This window comes from Oryzias melastigma, linkage group LG7 (assembly GCF_002922805.2).
Source record: "Oryzias melastigma strain HK-1 linkage group LG7, ASM292280v2, whole genome shotgun sequence".
Lineage (NCBI taxonomy): Eukaryota > Metazoa > Chordata > Actinopteri > Beloniformes > Adrianichthyidae > Oryzias > Oryzias melastigma.
The window spans coordinates 1,320,420-1,325,602 of record NC_050518.1 but is presented as its reverse complement, the minus strand read 5'-3'; the positions used below and the strand labels follow the sequence as shown (position 1 = coordinate 1,325,602).

At 36.3% G+C, this 5,183-nt stretch overlaps 1 protein-coding gene across 1 annotated transcript in view; it reads right to left on the bottom strand.

The window, feature by feature from the left end:
• The window catches only part of ntsr1 (neurotensin receptor 1 (high affinity)), a 56,730-nt gene that overhangs the window by 1,153 nt on the left and 50,394 nt on the right, over window positions 1-5,183 (bottom strand). The gene's annotated exons all lie outside the window — the stretch shown is intronic.

Below are 5,183 nucleotides of genomic sequence, written 5' to 3'. Positions count from 1 at the left end.
CTTTTTTTAATTATAACAACAATTTTAGCCAAAAAAAAAAAAAAAAACTGTCTCCTTTTCGAGGACATACTTTCTGGAAAGTGGCAGAAGTTCATTAGAAGCAAGCCTGCACTCACTTCCCATCAACCCTTGTGTACACCTGTTCTGCTAGCTTACAGCCCCTCACATCCCCAACCTTACACTAACTGTGCTACAAAAATAGTGAGCATTATTGGAGCTATATAGTCATCAGAGCCAGATGTGAGGTCGAATGAGGAAAAATGAAGACGTACATGGATCTACTCGTCTACAAGTGAATGTATCAGTCTGGAATGGAGACAACAGCTTGTGGCTTGTAGGCTCTGCGTCTTTTATCTCAACATTTTGAATAAAGAAATACTCTCATATGTCCTGCATCATGAGAGAAATTGCCATGAGGAGATGTTAAAAACACCAAAAACACATTTTTCATCGGAGTGGATCTTTAAACAATATTTTTGTCAACACAGACTCTGGGAAAACATTGTTAATTCTTGAAATGAGTGCAGCCTTTGTGGATCACAAAATGGATCCATTCATCTTCCAAACCCGCTCTACTCCCATTCAGGGTCACAAGGATGCTGGAGCCTATCCCACCAACTGAAATGCAAAGGTTTGATAAATCCTGGCCAGTTTGCCAGTCTATCACAAGCTTTCAAATTTGTCTTGACAAGCTGGTACATTTCCTCTCCTAGTCAGATGATATAAAACAAAGTTGTCACCAAGCAACCACGGTTCTCCAGACTCTTTTGGTGATTGGAGCCACTAAACTCCTAAATGCAGTTAAACTTCTTTCAGTTAAGCAAGAAAAGACAAAAGCTTAATGTTTTTGACAATGAGGAGGAAAGAGTGACGACTATTGAAGGACCAGATAATAAAATCAAAAGTAAAATGGAAACAATATCTGTCTTTCCATTGACTAAAATTGCACAAATAGGATTTGCGAAAATAAATTCACCTAATGGAAAATGACAATTTTGTCATGATCCGGTGCTTCTGTTTTGTCATGTTCGGTTTTCTCCGTCATGTTCATGTTAATCATCTACAGCTGTCTTCATTTGGTTATTCAACCTCAGTGGATTTAAGTGTCTGGTTTTCAGTTCTCATTGTCGGGTCATCTGCTCTGTTCTGTCACGTCACTGGTTTGTTCTCCTTGCTTTGTTTTGTTTGAGTTTATGTAGTAAATGTTTGAGTTTCTGCCACCATGTCTTTTTGGAAAAACAAATTTATCGTAGAAAAAGTTTTTGCTAATGCAGGAGGTAGTTTTTGAGGCGTATTGAAATTGACATTACATTAAACTGCAATGGGAAAACACTTTTTAAGCTAAATGAGTCATGTGACCAATAATTGCTTGGCGAGCTAGGGAGTGCTGTTGCCCAGGCTCCAGCAGAGCTAAAAGTGATCACTGCTGTCCAGCGGCGATCGCTCTGCTTGCCCGCCGGGTGTTAGCTGCCTGGCAGCCCGAAGAGTCGCCGTGGGAGCATTGTAGCGCGTGTGATCGCTCTAGCTTCATTGGCTTATATTTTTCTTATTTTCATGAAGAAAAAAAAAAAATCCTCCAGTTTCTCTTTATTTTCCCCCTCTCGGGTTAATGCTCAAACTAGGCCACAGACAGACGGACGTACCGTTTGAGGTGGCCGTCAAGTGAGTGAAGTACACCGCACCCAGAGACTCTGTTGATTGAAGGTGTCTGTTTACTTGAGAGTGAACTAAAGTCAAGACGTAAAACTATAGAAAGGTTAAAAAATGCCCCGACTGGGCAATTCAGAGCGTACATCGACTTACATAAGTAACATAAAGGTGGAATTATTCAGCCCACAGCATGAATTTGAACAAGTAGGACTCATAAACAATCCTTGAAAATGTCCAAAAAGAGGGAATGGGGACGTATTACTTTATGGTGCTTAGAGTGTAAGTGGAACTAGACATTTTTTAGACTGACTTTCTGTTTCCTGTGTAAAGGATGAATGCCTAAGGAAGCCTATTAGTGAGTTAGGGAAGTGTCAGGATGTTTGTGTTCTGGTGCTGGTTCCATGACATATCGAGCTTCATGTGCAGCTTTGCATAATCAGTGGTGGAATGAAGGCAGTGGGGTCAAAAAGAGAAGAAGAAAACACAAATGTTCAATAAAATACTTTGAGGAAAAGCTTAAAACTGTTTATAGAGTTACTAAATGGTCAATATTGTTTTTAAATGGATAAAAAGACAAAGGAGGAAATTCTCATTAGGAAAATTTAACGTTGCAGCCACAGATACATAAAAGAAAGAAAATAAAAGAAAAATACGCTTGACTTTATTCATAAATACAATTATAAGTAAAACCAACTGAATTTTTAATGTCTGCAGAGGCCTGACAGCAGCAGGGAGAAAGGACCCGCTGTACCTCTCTGACATGTGGTGTGGGTGAGTAAGCGAATGCTTTCCGGGGCTCTAACAGTTTAATGTGGGGGGAGGCACCGTCAGTGACAGCTTCACCATCATACTCCTGTCACCCACCGCCTCCACAGGCTGTAGCCTTCAGCCCCTGACAGCGCCAGCCCTCCTATTCGGTTTCTGCCTCAGTGATGCTGCTTCTTCAGCAGACCAAACTGACAAAACGACTGAGACGATGATGGAGCCATGAAAGGTCCGAAGACTCTCCGTCTGTGCAGAGGCTGAGGTCTGTTTTTGGTTCATTTTGTTGCGAGTCCGAGAGTTCACAGTTCAAGTCCACTTTATTTTTGTCTCAATCCATGGTAGGGAGGAGTGTGTACTTTTTTGCTCTTTAGTTTTCCTGAGGCAGATCAGATTAAGTTCTCACCAATAAACAAACCATTGCTTAACTTCACACTTAACTTCCATTTTTATCATAAATGTTGAGCATTCCAGTGATGACTGAGTTGTGCCTCTTCTTTTTTGGATTTCTAATTCTCTTTAGATAACAGAAACAAAAAAAAATAAATAAAACAAAAGATCTTTTTAAAAATAATTAAATAGAATTTTAAACATGACCTAAAGGGATTCAGAGGGTTTAAAACAAAATTTGCTAAATTATAGTATTTTGTTATTCTGTGTTGAATCAGTGTTTTGTTAAAAAGGATTAGTTTGTCTGACAAAGAAACCTAAAATTTCCATATTTTCATAGCCCTAATCTTTGGGTAAATGTTTTTCCTAAATGTCAGCAACATACAAGCAGTAATCAGCACATCAGTATTATTTTCATTCATGTGGCATGTTCTCATGTTGTTCCAAAGACATTACAGCAGGGGTGTCAAACTCAGACGCACAGGGGGCCAAAATCTAAAACACACATTAGGTCGCGGGCCGAACAGGATAAACATTTATCAAACACACTTAAACTAAATTTTTGAAACTTTAAAAATGTAACTATTTAATATAAATATGAATAAAACAAGCAGGAATATTTTTCCAGAATAAATCAGCTTAAGCCTTAAATAATTTTCAATATTTGACTCTCCATAAGAATTGTAAAAATGATACAAATTAGAAATAAACTAAATGTTAAAAGAAAAGCATCATTTTAAAAATCATTTTATATGAAAAATTAGACTTCTAAATATCCAAAAACATTTGGATCTCCATAAAATATATCCTGTTAAAAAATTTCTAATATGAACATGCTGCCGTACAAAACAAACAGAGCCTGGAAATAAAAATACAAATCACTCTGTTTTATTTGCTCTGTTTTGTTGTCTGGTTGATTTACTCTGTTTTTCCCTTAATTATTTTATCCGGTTATGTTTATTTTTTTCTGCACCATGAGTGAGAAGCACTCTGAGTTACTTTTGTCCGAAAAGTTCTCACCAAAAGTTTAATTTGATGTGAAATTCAATTTGAAACTCAAAACCAATTAAGTTTTGTTCTGTTAAACACTCAAATAGTTATGTAAACTGAACAACATTTATATTTTCTCAGTAAAAGATGCATAAATTTCCCAAAGCTCTTTATATCTGAAAAGTTCAAGAAATTCTAATAAATGCATCATTTGGTTAATTTATTTTGCCTCATCTGAGTAAAGATTGGTTTGAAATTCAATCATGTTTTTTTAACAAAGCCTTTTTTCATCTCATATATATATATATATATATATATATATATATATATATATATATATATATATAGAGTAACAATAAACTGTTGTATTTAAAAAAAAATATATATTTTTTACCTGATTTTTTTTTAGATTTAGAAAAAAAATGGCAAAACTCATTTTTGTTATAAAAAAAGTTTAATGAAAAACCGTTAGTATATTTTTGTCTGATGAGGATTCAATTAAATTACAGCACCACCCAATAGAAGATGGTATATATAATCATCGTAACCCCAGCATTCCTAAATAGAAGGGATTTAGTCCAATTCCATGTTTCCCAGCATTAAATTTCCTCTCAACTTGCACTTCAGTACAAATTGGCCAATTTCACCTTCTTCTTATTTCCTATAGATATTTTATGGGTAAATATATGATTTGAAGTTTAAATTTACTTTTCTAATATTGGAGCCAACAGGAAACAGCATCCACCATCCATGTGAACAAACATGCACTTGTTCACAAAAATACACAACAAAACAAAACAAAACTTTTGCTCATCTTCAAGAAACGTTGTACATGGAGTCATACTCAGTCAGCGATGCGGTCAGGCCTGCCAGGGCTTCTTAGTGTCCTGCAAGTAATCAAGATTGACTGCAGATGGTAGACTCTCTTTTTGCCAAAAATAGAAACTTAAACAGGAGCTCAGCTCATCTGTGAGGAAGATCGTGGCCTTATAGAGCTGAAGAAAGACGTCTGATGTCATCCATCATTCCTATACGCAGAGAAAACACTTCAGAGTAAACTCGAGTCGTACGTGTGAACTACTTTGCTGTCATTCCTGGAAGGAAAAACAAACCATCACTCTCACATGAAAGGGAAACTATCACTATATGTGAACACTCTTACAGTGAGGTAATATTTCAACTCCCACTGATTAAATGAGTTTGAAAGTGATGAAGAAAGCTAGCAACACTCAGTTTGTGTCACGACACCCAGAAGCTGTTTACTCTCTGCTCTGAACTTCAGTCCTACTTCAAAGTTTTGGAAAAAATATTCAGGACTCACAGTAACAACTCTCTGTGCTGTCTCTGTCTCATTTTAGTCAAAGACGACTTTTTTTTTTTTTTTTAAATTA